At 43.9% G+C, this 16,894-nt stretch overlaps 1 protein-coding gene and 1 pseudogene across 2 annotated transcripts in view; both read left to right on the top strand.

The window, feature by feature from the left end:
* LHFPL3 (LHFPL tetraspan subfamily member 3) overlaps nucleotides 1-16,894 on the top strand; it is a 733,304-nt gene that overhangs the window by 74,546 nt on the left and 641,864 nt on the right. The window lies entirely within an intron of this gene.
* On the top strand, nucleotides 3,915-6,102 carry LOC136384163 (dynein regulatory complex protein 8-like; annotated as a pseudogene).

The following is a 16,894-nucleotide window of genomic DNA, read 5'->3' as shown; positions in this document are numbered from 1 at the left end:
GGATCCTGACCCCACAGTCCAACCCTGATCTTCTTGCAGAAAGGCCTGGCCCTGTCCTGCCTCTGGCTCCAGCAATTCCAGCCGGATCTGGGTGCTGGGCTCCCCAGGAGCCCTCCTCTTATTCTCAACCCCAAACCCCTATCCGAGACCTGATGAATATGGCATTTGAGGTTTTTAATGATTGTGGCTAGTAGAAAAAGGCCAAGACTGTTTTACCAGGTCCGCTTGCAGCAGAAAGTAACACTCCAATCCCAGGCTCTTGTGGCAGCACTGAGGCCGGCAGAGCAACAGGGGCAAGGCACAGGAGGTGCCGGACCCAAGTCCGGGCTGCAAAGAGGAACCCCACCAGGAGCTTGCTTTAAATGTGGCAGAGGGTCACTGGGAGGGCAGGGCCCCTGCCCGCGGCTGCCCACTGAGCCCTGCCCTGACTGCAAGCAGCCCGGTCACTGGCAGAGCGTTTGCCCCTTTTGGGCAACAGGCTTTTCCTCAGTGCTTCTATGTGGAGGCCAAGCCAGCCAGGCGGGCCCACTGCCCGAACTCCTAGGCCTCATGGACGACTGACACGGCCTGGACTCGGAGACCCCCATCGTCCTCACCAAGCCCAGGGTGATGCTGCAGGAGTGGGTAAGTCCATCTCATTTCCTGTGGACATGGGGGCTACCTTCTCTGTTTTGCCATCACACTCTGGACTTCTGGTTCTCTCAGAGGTCTCACTTATGGGAGTGGATGGGACCCCTTCTTTTTCCCTTTGCACACCACTCCTGACATGCAGTTTGGGCGGAATTCCCTTTTTTCACTCCTTCAGGTTTTTTCTTTCCTCGATCTAATAGGCTTCTTTTGACACTGAATTCCCAATTTTGCTCTCTTAGCCAAACTCCCCTCCTCTTGCCACATACCTCCCTTTTCTGTCTTGACTCCACCATCTTCTCAGGGAATATGCGGACTGGACCCTTCCTCCCATAGGGGGTCCAGATGAAACACACCCGATGGTCCCCCTCCAACCAGGAGACAGGGTTCTTCTGAGTGAGCTCCAGCCCAGCTCCCTACAGCCCAGGTGGACGGGACCCCATATGGACCGCATCCGTGAGGTTTCTCGAGTCACGGTCAAACACGTGCATATGCTCCTACACCCATATACACGACTCCCCTCAGAGCCACCACCTTCCAACCTCCCTTTTCCACGACGCCCCTAACCAGCAGGAATTAGCCAGACGAAGAGGCGCCCCCATCTAACATAAAAGGTCGGAATGTGAGGTCAGTTGGCAATGGGGGAAGGTCACGTGAGGAACCAGGCCCGGGAACTTTGGCTGGAAAAGCCCACACCCATGCGCGCCAAAAGAAACTTCCCAGAAGCCCTTTGAAAAAGAACAACTGTCTGTCAACCAATGAAATTTCACCACATTGTATCAACCCAACCACCCTACCGAGGCTATAAATTACCCCTGGGCGGGGGAGGCGGCGCCACTTCTCTGGCCCCCATCTCCCGGACCAGAGAACCTTGTCCGGGAAGCACTCTACTAAGTGAAGCTGTGCTGTTCCACACTTGGTGGCTATGCCCATCTGGCTTCCTCGGCGGGGAAAATACCTCACAGTGCTGGCATGAATCTTACACACCTGGCTTCTCCTTTTCCACCTGTAACCTAGACTGGTGAAAGAACGGAAAAGAGAAATTTTGAGTTATAAGAGCAGAGTATGTGGTATAGTAAGTTACATAGGTGGATATTAATGATGGCAAATGAGACCAAGCACTGTGGGTTTGAGGATGGACGAAATACAAACATGTCCGAGAGTGGTTTCAACTACAGAAACTGAGGGAGACTAAAGGAAAGGAGATTGAAGACTAGACAGAGGGCAAAGGAGAAAAGAGAAGGATCAGGAGTCTTTTGAGACAGTTCTTTGGAAGCCAGACGCTACAGTAACGCTTTCAATGCTGTCACAATAAATATAAAACTGAGTGGCAGAGGCAGGAGGTGGCAGCAGAACCGAGATGCCTCCCAGATCTTGGGTCAGAGCAGGTGTCCGTGAAGTCAATTTGAGGGACTTGAATGAAGCCAAAGTAAGACTAAAAAATGAACATATCAAGAACTTTTTCAGAAATGGCACTAATTAAAAGGGGAATCGGCAAAGATGATCTTGCTGAGAACCATTCAAACTTGCCCAGGAGAGGGAGCTCTTTCACACCAGAGTGTAAGCAGCCTTTGGGAAGTCTTAGTTTTGCGATGAGGAACTCGTAGTTGGAATGGTCCATTTGAAAACCTAGGCCAGCCCTGGCTGGTTAGCTCAGTGGTAGAGTGTCTACCTGGAGTGTGGAAGTCCTAGGTTCGATTCCTGGTCAGGGCACACAGGAGAGGTAACCATCTGCTTCTCCACCCCTCTCCCCTCCCTTCTCTCTCTCTCTTCCCTTCCTGCAGCCATGGCTCAATTGATTTGAGCATGTTGGTCCCCAGCACTGAGGATCGCTCCCTTGAACCTCTGCCTCAGGTGCTAAAAATAGCTCAGTTGCGAGCATGGCCCCAGATGGGGTCATCAGGTGGATCCCTGTCGGCGCACATACAGGGCATCCGTCTCTGTATTTCTCCTACTCTCACTTAAAAAAAAAAGAAAAAGAAAACCTATGCCTTCTGAGCAGATAGATACCAAATGTCCAGGGACTTTCTGAACGAGGGGCTGTATGCCTCCACTGTATGCCTCTACCACTGTGGAACCACTTTCCCAATCCTCACCTTTCTCCCCTTTCTCAAGCTCAGGGAAGCCCCGTACTACGCAGGTCAGGGCACTCCCTCTTCTGGCTTAAGCATCAGCTTCCCTCTCTATCACAGCTGGGCACTACAACCTCAACTTCTTGCTTGGCTCAACATCCCAAAAAAGCTGGGGTGGCCCCCAAGACACACAGAGAAGGTGCTCATTCCCTCCCTGTCCTCTCACCTCTCACGCCACAACCCACTCCTGCAGGCGAGAAGAGCCTTAGATCTTACGTGGTAAGATTACCTTCACATTATTTCTAAATTATTACTATCTTCACATTATTCCTAAAGCAACAGGAATAAGGCAGAAGTTGAGTTTAATAGATTCTCCAGCCTCAGTAGCCCAATGGCATTAAACATTTGGATTTTATAACAGTTCTCCTTGTTCTTATTTTTGTGCTCACCTAGTGAGTTTCTCAAAAGGATTTGTCTGCCCACGTAGATCTACCTACAGAGAGAAAATGTATTAGACCTACTGATATAATTATTGTGGTTCTCATGGTATTTATAGTTCTTATTGTAAATTAATAACTTGGCATTCTGATCTCTATAAGCTGGGTTAATGAGAAGCTGTCCAAGAGATATGGCCCCACTTATGTGCTGGCAGAATGGCTCTAAGCTGAGTCTGCAAAACTGAAGGGAGACTTGGCACCAGGGTAAAATCACCAAGATAATGATTACCTCTTTGGACGGTATCTTGGTAGGCAGCCAGCCTGCCTCTCCTGGTGACACTTGAGCTCCTTGAAAGGATGGATTTTCATCATTTATGCATGCATTCACACACTCATTCATTCACCCCTCATTCATTCTTTCAAGAAATAGGGTTTTATTTCAATCCTAGAGTGAGCTAAGTTAACTGCATCTTTTAACTATGTTATAATGCTGTGAACTGTGTAAGTGGTTCTAAATTGGAGATTAATACATCAACTGTCACATTCTGTTCTTTTGTTCTTTTAGTAGTTTTAAAATACTTCTTTTAAAAAATTTAAAAGGAAGCTCTAATGTAATGGACTTCCAAAACTTGAACCTCCATAAAAAAGCAATAAGAACACTAGCAAAAAATTATTAAAACCAACTTTTTGAGCTCTGAAAATCAACCAAAGGCTTGCAGAATCTGAGAAGTAGCTACTCAAGAAAAACAGCTGAATCTCAATAAGAATAATAAGCTCGATGGCATTTTTATTTGTCCAACACCCACCTTCCTCTCCCAGCTCTTTAGTAGCCTTGATCACTAGCAACCTCACAACCATGGTGGTTGTGAAAGCCAGCAGCCTAGCAGCCCCTGGAGTGGGCGTAACAGGTTAGGAATACTTCAGAAAGTCCAGGTCATTATCATTCTTTGGCTGGTCTCATAGTTTCATGGAAAAGCTCTGTTCACGGGGCATGTTATTATTTGATCTGATTCAGAACTCATTCTGCAGGAAAACTATCTTTGAAGCATGTGTAAAAAACACTTACTGGAAATTATTTAATATCACACATGCCTGAGGCTGCAATGCCAATTAGGGCAAACAAGAGCCTGCCCCAAAACTTAAAAGGTAGTTGTGAGAAACAAGATGTTCATAGGAGAGATCTGCCATCATAGTCTTGGAGATCTAGGAGGCCACATGAATGTGGAAGGCTATGGTCATGTCAGGAAAGACCAGAGAAAGTCCAAATTACCCATGAGTGGCTGGTGTTGACGCTCTGTACAGGCTGGAAGTGAAGGCACTAAGGCAGTTAGAAGCGTCCAGAGCATTGCCAGTGTGGCCCAGAACACACATAGAATCCCCAGCAAAGGCAGGGAAACTGTTGGTTCAAGGCAATTAAGAAAATCTATGGCCTGACCAGGTGGTGGTGCAATGGATAGAACATCGGGCTGGGGTGCAGAGGACCCAGGTTTGAGACCCCGAGGTTGCCAGCTTAAGAGTGGGATCATCTGGCTTGAGCAAAAAAAAAAAAAGCTCACCAGCTTGGACCCAAGGTCGCTGGCTCGAGCAAGGGGTTACTCGGTCGACTGAAGGCCCACGGTCAAGGCACATATGAGAAAGCAATCAATGAACAACTAAGTGCCGCAATGAAAAACTAATGATTGATGCTTCTCATCTCTCTCTGTTCCTGTCTGTCTGTCCCTGTCTATCCCTCTCTCTGACTCTATCTCTGTCTCTGTAAAAAAAAGAAAAAATCTATGCCCAGTAATTAGCTGACCATTAAGCTACCTGAGCCAAGACTTCTCTGACTACATATACCCCAGAATGCAGACTTTAGAATCAGTTCAGGAAAGTCATTAAACAAATAAATAAGCAACAACAAACAAAAAAGAGCAATAATAAACCTTGCATGGGAGGGAGGATCTGATTTCCAGGGGCGCCACACTATATTACTTAAAATGTCTACTTTGCAACAAAGAATTCTATGTTAAGTATGGCCCAAACATGAGAAAAAGTAGTCAGTGGAAACTATCCACAAAGAAGCTCACATGTTGGACTTATTAGACAAAGACTTGAAATCAGCATTATGAATAGATTAAAAAATTAAAAGAAGTAAAGGAAAATATATGATGTCTTGTCAAATAGAGATTATCAATAAAGATAATGATTATAAAGAACTGAATCCAGGGGCTTCTCCCTTTAGGATTCTGAGTCGTGGGTCCTGTAGGCCTGATTTGCAGGGCATGAAGAGGGCAAGGGCCTTGTGACCTAGGTTAGTGGTGGGCATCTCCCTGGTGACAGGCTCTGCACAAGATAGCAGACGGTAAAGAAAAGAAAGGCACAGAGATGGTAGTAGCAGAATTTTACAGAGTATTCAGAGGCTTTTGAAGTGTTTGAGCGTGAGGTGACTTATACAGTGGATAGAGATCAGAACAGCCATCGGGTCGTGAGGCCACTGCCCTAGTGAAGGAGAGCGACGTGGTCTGACTGCAGAGGTGGAGGGAGAAGCAGCCTCTAGTGAAGGAGAGCGACGTGGTCTGACTGCAGAGGTGGAGGGAGAAGCAGCCCCTAGAGAGCGACGTGGTCTGACTGCAGAGGTGGAGGGAGAAGCAGCCCCTAGAGAGCGACGTGGTCTGACTGCAGAGGTGGAGGGAGAAGCAGCCCCTAGATACGTTAGACTGGAAACCTTTCTTCCAGTAACGACCAGGACAGTACTGGAAGGAAGATACTAACCACTTCCAGAAGATATCCTTCTCTGAGCTTTTGCGGTATTAGATCTAGCTAAATGTGGGTTTCATTCTAAGGAAGAACTGATCAAGTATATGTCTGAAGAAGGCGAGCCTTTTTCTCAGGAAGAAGTGGAAGAAATGTCTCCAGCAATTGATCCAGAATTGAATTCTGTTAATTACAAGGACTATATAACAATGATGGTGGTAGATAAAAATTAAACACTCTAAAGACCAATTTCTAATGGAAAAGATAATTTAAAAATTTTCTTGCCCTTGTTAATTTCACATTTTATCTTATAATTCCTATATGTGCTAATTAATGCCTCATCACAACTATTTCAAGTTTGTTTTTCTTTTAAAGATAATCATAGCAATTTAAAACAAGTTTTTTTTGTTTTTTATTTTTTTTTATTTTCTGAAGCTGGAAACGGGGAGAGACAGTCAGACAGACTCCCGCATGCGCCCGACCGGGATCCACCCGGCACGCCCACCAGGGGCGACGCTCTGTCCACCAGGGGGCGATGCTCTGCCCCTCCGTGGCGTCGCTCTGCCGCGACCAGAGCCACTCTAGCACCTGGGGCAGAGGCCAAGGAGCCATCCCCAGCGCCCGGGCCATCTTTGCTCCAATGGAGCCTTGGCTGCAGGAGGGGAAGAGAGAGACAGAGAGGAAGGAGGGGGGGTGTGGAGAAGCAAATGGGTGCTTCTCCTATGTGCCCTGGCCGGGAATCGAACCTGGGTCCCCCGCACGCCAGGCCAACGCTCTACTGCTGAGCCAACCGGCCAGGGCCTAAAACAAGTTTATATGGTATGTCTTGCCTTGTGGAATGACAGATTGCTAATTATTTAAAAATTATTCTTGGGGGCATTGGTGGGTGAGGGAGGTGTAGGGATAGAGCAAAAAAGGACCAAAAACCCCCCAACTCATGGATACAGACAACAGTGTGATGATTGTGGGGAGGGGGCTGAGATACGTTCCTCAAGGCTCTCAGGTGATGTTGATGCTTCTGGGCTTCAAACTAACAAAATTGCAAAAAAAAAAAAAATGTGAAAAGATAACTTTAGAAATATTATCAATTAATGGGCCTGGGGATATAATTTAGATCATTTAGATTTTCTTTTTTATACCCTTCTAAGCTTTCTGACTCTTTGAAAGTTCTTTTTTTAATTATCAGAAAGAAGTAAATAGTCATTTATAAAAAAAGGAAAAGAAATCCTCTTCAAGCATGTTCTATTTGTTTTAGTTTACTACCCTACTGTCAGGAGAATTAATCTTGTAACAAAATTATGGATGAAATCTAAATATATACATTTATATTACTATTGATATTACATTTCTTTTTTAAACTTTCTGGTTAGCATTAATGAGACAATTGAGATTAATTAGTTGTAGTTGCTAGTCATCATTTTCTGAAGATCGACACTTCTGTATGCTGTGGCGGCTCTTGATTAGAGAGCTAATTTTAGCATCACAGTTAACCGACATTTACTGTACGCCTCACAGACTGAGAGGCACTGTGAAGGGAGATCTAGATCTCTCATCTACAATAGCTTGTAGTTATTGAATTAAGTGCTGGATATCTTACTGAATAACAAAGCCCTTTTAATATGATTAACAAAGGGAAGGTTTTTAATTAAATCTAATTTTTTCTAAATTTGTGTCCATAGTTTACAAAGTTAACTTGTGGTTTGTCATTTCAGAGCAGTTTAATTGTCATTGAAATAGTTGGATTCCTCTGTCTGCTCACAGGCTTTTCACATTCTGAGTACAGGGGTCTTGGGTTACAGCACAGTTTTCTGTTCCTAGGGCAGTGAGGCAACCTGGATTTTGGTGTAAGTTGAAACACACCCTAGCCTAGCACGAACAGAACACTTGTGCTTTTAACAGTTCAAACTGGCGTAGGTAAGTGTACTGTGGAACGCCAACTCCCTCACTCACATGTCATGTTACTGTGTATTCTTCCACTGCGCACAACCAAACTAGTTCACTCTTGTGGTCCGTAAATATGACACTAATGACATAAGCCAAAACACTCACATCTCATTTTTTTAAAGTTTTTATGGGAGTGAGCATTGTAAACTCTGAACGTCATATGTCAAGACTGTCATAACCCAAGGCCCCCTGTACGTGCAGTGACTTACCTGCATGCTCTGGCCTGTCTGCCATGGAGTGTCACCCATGTCATTACAGGCAGTGCTTTTTCTCTGACACTGGAAGCTAGTTTCTTTGCCACCTACTCTCAGACTTTCTCTACCACTCCTACTGGAGACAGTTTCTATAGTTTTTATCTACTTAGCTATCAAAGACCTGCTGACTGACAGGAGAAGCAGTAGTTACAAGAGGTGGGAGTAATTGTGCAACAGGTGGAAGAAATAAAACAGTCTGCCACGGAGATGCTTCCTTCTCCAATTTTTCTGTCTCGATTTCTACTCTGCCCCAAACATATTTCATGAGGATAAATGTCCCCGGCCTGGACTTTCCTAGGTAAGCAGGTGATTTCACATGCTGGGTTCAGTCATAATGACATTCATTCTTTATATCCTAATGTTTGTGGTGTTCAGCTAGCTTTAGATTTTACAACACCCTCCAAAATAAAACTTAGCTTTTTATAAATATGCATTTATTAGTAAAGGCTTTTACTGGCTAAAAGTGATAGAAATAGGCAAATAAACCTAAACCCCAATGGAGAAATTCAGGGTGGTCTTGCTGGCCTCAAGAACAAGAAGGTGGGTGGGCCTGAAGGAAGGAGCATTGGAAAACCTGCAAGACCCCTGCCCTTCTTCTCTCCCTGTCGAGCACCTTCCCCACCTTGGATCCACATGGTGGAAACATGGCAACTCTGCTGCCTCTGAATTTATGTGTCCATAAGCCTATAAGTTCATCTACACTTACAAGGACCAACTTTCTTGGACTTATTCCAGATTCCCAGGAAGGGGAATTGGCCCAGTTTTCTTCAGTTGCCCACCTTATATTAGGGTCACATTGTACAAAATGGCTTCCAAAGACCCACTGTTACAGAGGGACATGGATTAGGTCAAATGCAGGCAAACAAAGATAGCACAAAATGACACACAATAGCAATGACACAAGAATTAATAGCCAGAGGCCCTGGCCAGTTGGCTCAGTGGTAGAGCGTTGGCCTGGCGGGCAGAAGTCCCGGGTTCGATTCCCGGCCAGGGCACACAGGAGAAGTGCCCATCTGCTTCTCCACCCCTCCCCCTCTCCTTCCTCTCTGTCTCTCTCTTCCCCTCCCGCAGCCGAGGCTCCATTGGAGCAAAGATGGCCCGGGCGCTGGGGATGGCTCCTTGGCCTCTGCCCCAGGCGCTAGAGTGGCTCTGGTAGCAACAGAGCGATGCCCCGGAGGGGCAGAGCTTCGCCCCCTGGTGGGTGTGCCGGGTGGATCCTGGTCGGGTGCATGTGGGAGTCTGTCTGACTGTCTCTCCCCGTTTCCAGCTTCAGAAAAAATACACACACACACACACACACACACACACACACACAAGAAATAATAGCCAGAAATCCAGAGCAACGGTTATGATAAGATACCAGAGAAAGTTGGTAAGAGGTCAGTCAACGGGCTGAAAGTGGAGGGCACAGCCAGCAAGGGCAGTTATGCTGCTCTAAGTAAGTTCCTCGGGGACAGAATGACAGTGCTGTACAGCAAAGGCTTATCAAAGCTCAGTCTGGGTAAATCAGAGGCATTCTCTTTTCTCCTTCATTAGATCCCTATTTTTACCATGTAATATTGTTCAAAAGCCCAATAATTAAGAGTTATAGGGGGACAGTTGAAAAGTTTGCAGAGATTTTCTTCTGTTTTTGTTGTCATGTTTTGCTTGGTTGGGTTAAAAACAGCAGATTAATATACCCAAGGAGTCCCAATAAAATCTGGAAATCAGAGAAGGCTGTAAATAAAATCAAATGTGAAAAAATATATTAGAGCATAAAGAACAGTCTAATAGACCTTGGGACACATTCAATTTAAAGTAATTAGTACCAAGTAAGTTTTCCAAAAAAATTACACAAATTTTATCAAAGTAAAAATTATAGGCTATAATGTTATATCAGGTAGCATTCTTATTTTAAGAAATATTCTATAGCTATAACACCAAGAGCAGAGAATCTTAGTGTTTTATGGGTTTCATTGCCCAACAAATCATTTTACCACGTCCTTCTTAACTCCCATAGTTACAGTCACCTCTCGCCATGTCGCAGCTCACTTTTTATGGTCTCACTGTATCACAGGTTTTTAAATTGTATATATCTAATTTTGTATCGTGGATTTTTTGCTATATTGTGGGATTTTGCGGTATATAGATATTTTTATATATTGTTAAAATTATGTAGGTTTAAGAGTGTAGAAAGTGTTTAAGGGTGTAGAAAGTGTTTAAGAGCACAGGAAGTGTTTATAAGAGTATGAAGAGCATTTATAAAGCCTTAAAATTTATATAAATAATAAAATAATATAAGGTCCTGTTGGGCAGATAAAATGTATTATGCTCACTTTGTTAAAGAGGCCATCGCCCAGGTGATATTAATGTGTGTTGGAGATCGTTGTAACCTGGGGCTTGGTTTTGGGATTAAGCCTTTCCCACCCTTTTCGGTGTAAGGTGGTACAATCCTATCATGCCTCAGAGAAGTGACTTTGTATTAAGAGACTTCCCTATTATGTATATTGGATTAAGGGTTTGGATTTCTACACTATAAAATGGGAACGGAGCGGGAGTTTGGCGCTTGGTTCCTGAGGTTAGCATGAGAGAGCGGAGAGAGTAGAGCCAGCAGTTAAAGGAGGCCACGTGGAGGAGGCCAGGAGAAGCAGCCAAGATGGCGGAGTGCTGAGTGAGATGCCAGTTTGTACAGAGTTTGTATCTGGGATAAGGAAGAAGATGGGGAACTGAGGGAAATAAGGCTGGTGAGCTAGAAACCTTTGATTCTAGGAAACTTGGATAAATCAGTAGCTTTGTGAGCACTGAGTGTGACTGGGTTTTGGAGCCCAGTGTGTATTTTTACTTGCCCGCCGGGTGCAAGGTAGGATTAAAGGCTATGGCCCATCAGTTTTTGGCTCCATGGTTTCTTTACCGACTGTCCGAATCCAATGCGAACCTGCATGGGCTGGGCTGCTCTGATGGTGGCCCCGGCCCTGCCTGCTGGCTTTACAGGTCCCTACTTTGATATTTTCGCCTACCGTGGGGGGTTCTGGAACTTAACCCCCGCAATGGATGAGAGACTACTGTATTTCACTTAAAAATTATATGAATTGAGATTGAGTTGAACTTAATTTTGACCTTCTTACTGTACCATCTGAGAAAACATGAGGCCTTTGTGACATTCCTGGGAATTCCCAGGAGTTTATGACCATGCTCACAGTGGCCGCACAGGAAGAAAAAATATAACTGTTGGTCAAGAAGTCTTCAGCCATGTCATTCCATTTCCCCTAGTGTTTCCCAAGGGACAGTACTTTCCTGTTCTCTTTCTCGGGGAGCAGTCTCTCCTCCTGCTGCACACACATCATGATATCAGAAGTAGTGTGCTGGGGCTTCCGGTCATAATAGCAGTGTAAGTAATGCGCAGTGCTTGAATCCTCCCACAAGCACATCAAAATCACAACCAAACTACAGAACAACCATCATCCAGAACCGCCAGAATGGAAGTCCTACAACTAGGGATTTAAAGAGGAAGCCACGTCCAGACTGGTAGGAGGGGCAGAGATGTGGAACAGGCTGGTCCTACACATGTGTGCTGTTTAAAATCTGGAGGGGTATCTTGGCTGCAGAGGCCCTCCCTGAGGACTGGGGGGTCCCAGACCCTGAACAGGCATCCCAGCCCAGGTTTTCAGAGCCAGGAAGAAAAGTCCCTGTAACTCCTGGCTTTAAAAGCCAACGAGGATTGAAGCTAAGGGTGACAGAGGGCTGCCGGAGTCCCAGGCGGCTCCTCTTCAATGGCCCGCACAAGGACTGCCTTGGTATCACTCCCTCTGAGCTCCAGCACTGGATCAGCAGCTTGAGAAGAACCAAGGACATACCTGCAGGGAGGAACTGAATTGTCTGACATCAAGATGAGAACAGGGGGTACAACTTCTTGCCAGACAAAAGTCCTGACAGAAACCGTTGTTCTTTTTTTGAGACCCCCCCCCCCCAGGCTCACAAAGATGTCAGGCAAGCACCATATCTGAGTCTCTACCAACCTGGCTCACAATGTTTGCCCTATTCTGGTGACTCTCTGAGACCCCACCCTACCCAGCTTATAGGCACACCCAAGCTATTTACAATGGATTTTCAATTCAAAGAACCTCTCTTGTCTCATGTTTTAGACTTTCCTAAAATCTCTCAAACAAGCAACATCTAGCCTCTGCAGACCCTGTACCTCTTGCTAAGTGGCCCCAGGCCTGGCACTAGCAGCAGCTGGCTTTGCTTCACAGTTTGGCCTCTCTTGGGCACCTCCAAGCCCAGCACAAGTAGTAGCCATCTGCATGTTGCTCTGTAGCTCGTGCCAGGTGGCTCCAGCCAGGATACAGGTGGTGGCTGACTTTGCACTTCCTGGGAGGCCCCAGAGCCAGTGCACCCAGTGGACAGCTTCAGACCATGCCAGATGAAGGTGCAAATTTGGTGAGCACCAAAGCCCACTGAAGCAGGTCCTGCTTCATAAGGTTGACTCCTGCACAGCAGCTCCTGCACTGTAGTTCCCAGCCAGTCCTTGCAGCCAGTCCACCTGGGGTTCAGTCCCTCCCACTGACACCAATAGCAGTCAAGGCCCAACTACAACAGTACAGTGTGTGCAGACCACACAGGGCGCACTGTAGCACCAGCGTGGGTGACTGGGGAGGCTGCGCCACTGGGCCCCACAGGCCTGCTACACAAGGCAGCTCTACTTAATACATAGAAATGAATATAGGGAAGCAGCCAAAATGTGGAGTCAAAAGAACAGGTCCCATTGAAAGAACAGGAGAATCTCCAGAAAAAGAACTAAATGAAATGGAGGCAAGCAAATGACTAGATACAAAATTCAAAACAATGATAATAAGTATGCTCATGGAACTTAGTGAGAACTTCCGCATCATGAAAAAGGACATAGAACCATTAAAAAGAACCAATCAGAAATAAAGGATGCATTAAAACTGAAATGAAGAATAGTTTACAGCCTGACCAGGTGGTGGCGCAGTGGATAGAGCGTCCGACTGGGATGCAGAGGACCCAGGTTCGAGACCCCAATGTAGCCAGCTTGAGCACGGGCTCATCTGGTTTGAGCAAAAGCTCACCAGCTTCAACCCAAGGTCGCTGGCTTGAGCAAGGGGTTACTCAGTCTGCTGAAGACCCACGGTCAAGGCACATATGAGAAAGCAATCAATGAACAACTAAGGTGTTGCAATGTGCATCAAAAAACTAATGATTGATGCTTCTCATCTCTCCATTCCTGTCTGTCTATCCCTGTCTATCCCTCTCTCTGACTCTCTCTGTCTCTGGAAAGAAAGAAAGAAAGAAAGAAAGAAAGAAGGAAGGAAGGAAGGAAGGAAGGAAGGAAGGAAGGAAGGAAGGAAGGAAGGGAGGAAGGAAGGAAGAAAGGCATTTAAAAAAAATGAATGTTAAAAAAAAAAAAGAATAGTTTACAGGGCATCAACAGTGGAGTAGATGAAGCTGAGAATCAAATCAGTGATTTGGAATACAGGGAATCAAAGAACACCCAGCAGAACAGCAGAAAGAAAAAAGAATTTAAAAAAAAAGACAGTGTAAGGGGACAACTTTAAGTGTACCAACATTTACATCATGTGGGTACTGGAAAGAGAAGAGAGAATAAAAATATTGAAAACCTATTTGAAAAAATATTGACAGAACACTTCCCTAATTTGGTGAAGGAACAAGACAGTCAAGTCCAATAAGTGCAGAGTCTCAAACAAAATGAACTCAAAGAGGCCCACACCAAGACACATTATGATCAAAATGCCAAAGTTCAAAGACAAAGAGAGAATCTTAAAAGAACAAGAGAAAAGCAGTAGGTTACCTACCCAGAAGCTCTCATCAGACTATCAGCTCATTTCTCTACAGGAACTTTACAGGCCAGAAGGGAGTGGCAAGAAGTATTCAAGGTGATGAAAAGCAAAGACCTACAACCAAGATTATTACTCTACCCAGCAGAGCTATCATTTAGAAATGAAGGACATATGAAGAGCTTCCCAGACAAGGAGAAGCTAAAGGAGTTCATCACCACCAAACCAGTATTACATGAAATGTTAAAGGGTCTTCTTTAAGAAGAAGGAAAAAAAAGATAAAAAATATAAACAATAAAATGACAATGATACATTCCTATCAACAATTGAATCTAAAATACAAAATAAATGAACAAGCAGATTGGCAGTATAAGTGGTGTATTTATTATGCTTTAATAACCTACTTATTTAGCAAACACTTAATGAATATCTACTACTTAAAAGGCAGAAAAGAGGGATTTGAACCACCAGAAAAAAAGCAGTGCACAATGGGAATAATCCAAGGGGTTTAGTTCAAAAAGGAGGTGATGACAAGCTTGAACCTTGAAGGGAGAGTGGGAATTTGATAGTGAACAGGGAAAAGGCAGTTCATGATAAATAGCACATTATGGGCTCTTGTGGGTAAAAAGTTTATCTTGAGCTCTGTGGAGATACCAAAATACAGAACTACTTAAGCGTGCAGTTTCTCATGATAGATGGATAGGGTGAACCCTTATTTTAAATTTATTTCTTTCAGGATGAGAAACTAACTTTAAAAATTTTTTAACATGAGTATTATTTCCTATAATATTTAACTATTTTATTTTGTTCTGTGTTTTTTGTCATTTCAGTTTCTCAACTCTTTTTTAACATAAATATGACAGCTATATAAAACCTCCCTATGAAGGTTTTACCAGTCCTGAAGTCTAGGATGAACTACAGAAGTAAATAAGTCTTTGTCAGTTTATAAAAAGTTCACAGTTCTCTTTCCACGTGTTTTGAGTTAGGTCCTTTCCCATGGAAGCAATTCTGTATTAGCTCCGAGGGTCATTCCCTGATTTCAAATATCATTTCCTGAACAGATACCGTGAATACAAATATAATCCTGGTCAGAGTAGTAATCTATTGCTGTTCTCTCTGGGTCGTTTTCCTTGTTTGTTTGTTTTTTTTTTTTTGTTGTGTGTGTGTGTGTGTGTGTGTGTGTGTGTTTTCTTTTTCTCATTTTATGGCAAAACTAGGACAAAGTGAGGGAGGAGGCGGGTGAAACATTGTCCTGGTGAAGGTATAACAAACATTTTTAATGCTTTTCAGTTTACAAAGCATTTCCATGTTTTGCCTCATTTAATTCTCAAATCCATCCTGTGTTTATTATGCCATTATACAGAAGAGAACATAGAGGCTCAGAGAAATAAGGTAATCAATTTCTCAGTGTCTTTTGAGATAAGAAATAAGGTAACCAACTAGTCTCTTCCAGCCGTTAGCAGAGAGTTCAAGCTGAAGTCTTCCTGTCCTTCACACTTGATTACGGTCCTGCAGTGCTGAGCTGCCTGGACAACTGCCATATCCCATTCCTCACTCTTAACTTCCTGTTAGTCACTGGCAAATTTCTATTGTCTCTCCTTCAGGAAACTCCCCCTGACGAAAAGATTGTCCCCTGGGTGCGCTTCCTGTGTCACAGCTTCTGTCACACTGGTTTGTTTGCCTGGTCTCTCCCTTGCTGTCTGAGCATCGTCAAGCCTGGATCAGTCTTCTTTGTTTGGTATCCCCAGTGTCTGCCATTAGTAGGTGCTTAAAAATAGTCTATTCCCTTTCTAATGTCTGGGGCCACAGTTGGAATGAAATCTCCGGTTTCTGGGAGCTTTTGTGTGCTGCTGAAAGGTGGCAAGATTTGAGGGGGGAGATGTCACTGACTGTAGAGTTTTCTAGAGAGTTTTCAATAAACAGGCCCTGATGTCCAGGAAGCAAGAGGACACCAGGGGTCATCAGGAGACAAGGCTCTGATGTAGCTCTAGGATGCTGGAGTAAGCCTCTGTGTACTTAATTGTTTGAAATTAGAGAGTGTTGGTATATTATGCAATTTTAAATTTGCTGGGCAATTTAAGATTTTTGTTTATTATTCAAGTGTTGCTCTGATGATTTTTTCGCATCTAGTCTTTACCTGGGAGAGATCAGTCAGTTGTCTGCCAATTCCGTCACGTTCTTCTGTTCTGAAGGCAATTATGTTACCGTGGAGAGGCCCCCCAAGATACCCAAGCGTATTGAAGACTATAAAGACTATATGATATGTAACTGGAACTATACCTACCATGCATTTTTATGGCTTAATATATTTGAGCAGTCATCCAGGGTCAAGTTGCTTACTGAAGTTCAAAGAAGACAGATTGTGTGATGATGGACACAAGTGTCTGAACCTGCCAATTAATTACTGCTACAACACTTTGGCATGAATTATATTGCAACTAAAATTATATCTGGCAGATTTCAATTAATGGGAGAATATTATTAACCCTATCTCATATGTCAATTCTCAGCTATCCAGAGGCATATTTTTAAGGATATTTATAATGATAAGCCATGTGGTTGCCATTTTGCTAAAGAAAATAAAATATTTTACATAGACCATACTGGGGTTCTTTAGTTTATGAGTAATACTTGCCTAACAATTCCAGTTTTCTATTACCTGTCATTCGATTTTTATTAGATTTCATAAGTGGCAAGTGAAAAAAATCTAAAAATTTGACCCCAAAACAGTGTTCTTTTTATTCGGCCAACTAACAAATTCAGATTTTCTTTATCACTTTGTAAACTGGCCCCGTCTCCATAATTTCTGTGAAAACCAAAGACATTTCAAAATTTTCCTCAATATTTCCACCTCAAAAAATTTAATCTTTTTCTCCAAAACTTTCCTAAGAACTGTTTATAATTTTTGCGTTAGAGTCATTCAGAATTTTTTTTATAAATACCCACAATTTGTGAGGACAGCCACCATGTGGAAAGTTTTATGGAACTCCCAGTGTGCCTCCTTACATGGTTGTAATTTAGAGCTATTAATTTTA

Source organism: Saccopteryx leptura, chromosome 12 (assembly GCF_036850995.1).
Source record: "Saccopteryx leptura isolate mSacLep1 chromosome 12, mSacLep1_pri_phased_curated, whole genome shotgun sequence".
Taxonomy (NCBI): Eukaryota; Metazoa; Chordata; class Mammalia; order Chiroptera; family Emballonuridae; genus Saccopteryx; species Saccopteryx leptura.
This window is presented reverse-complemented; position numbering and strand designations above follow the sequence as displayed.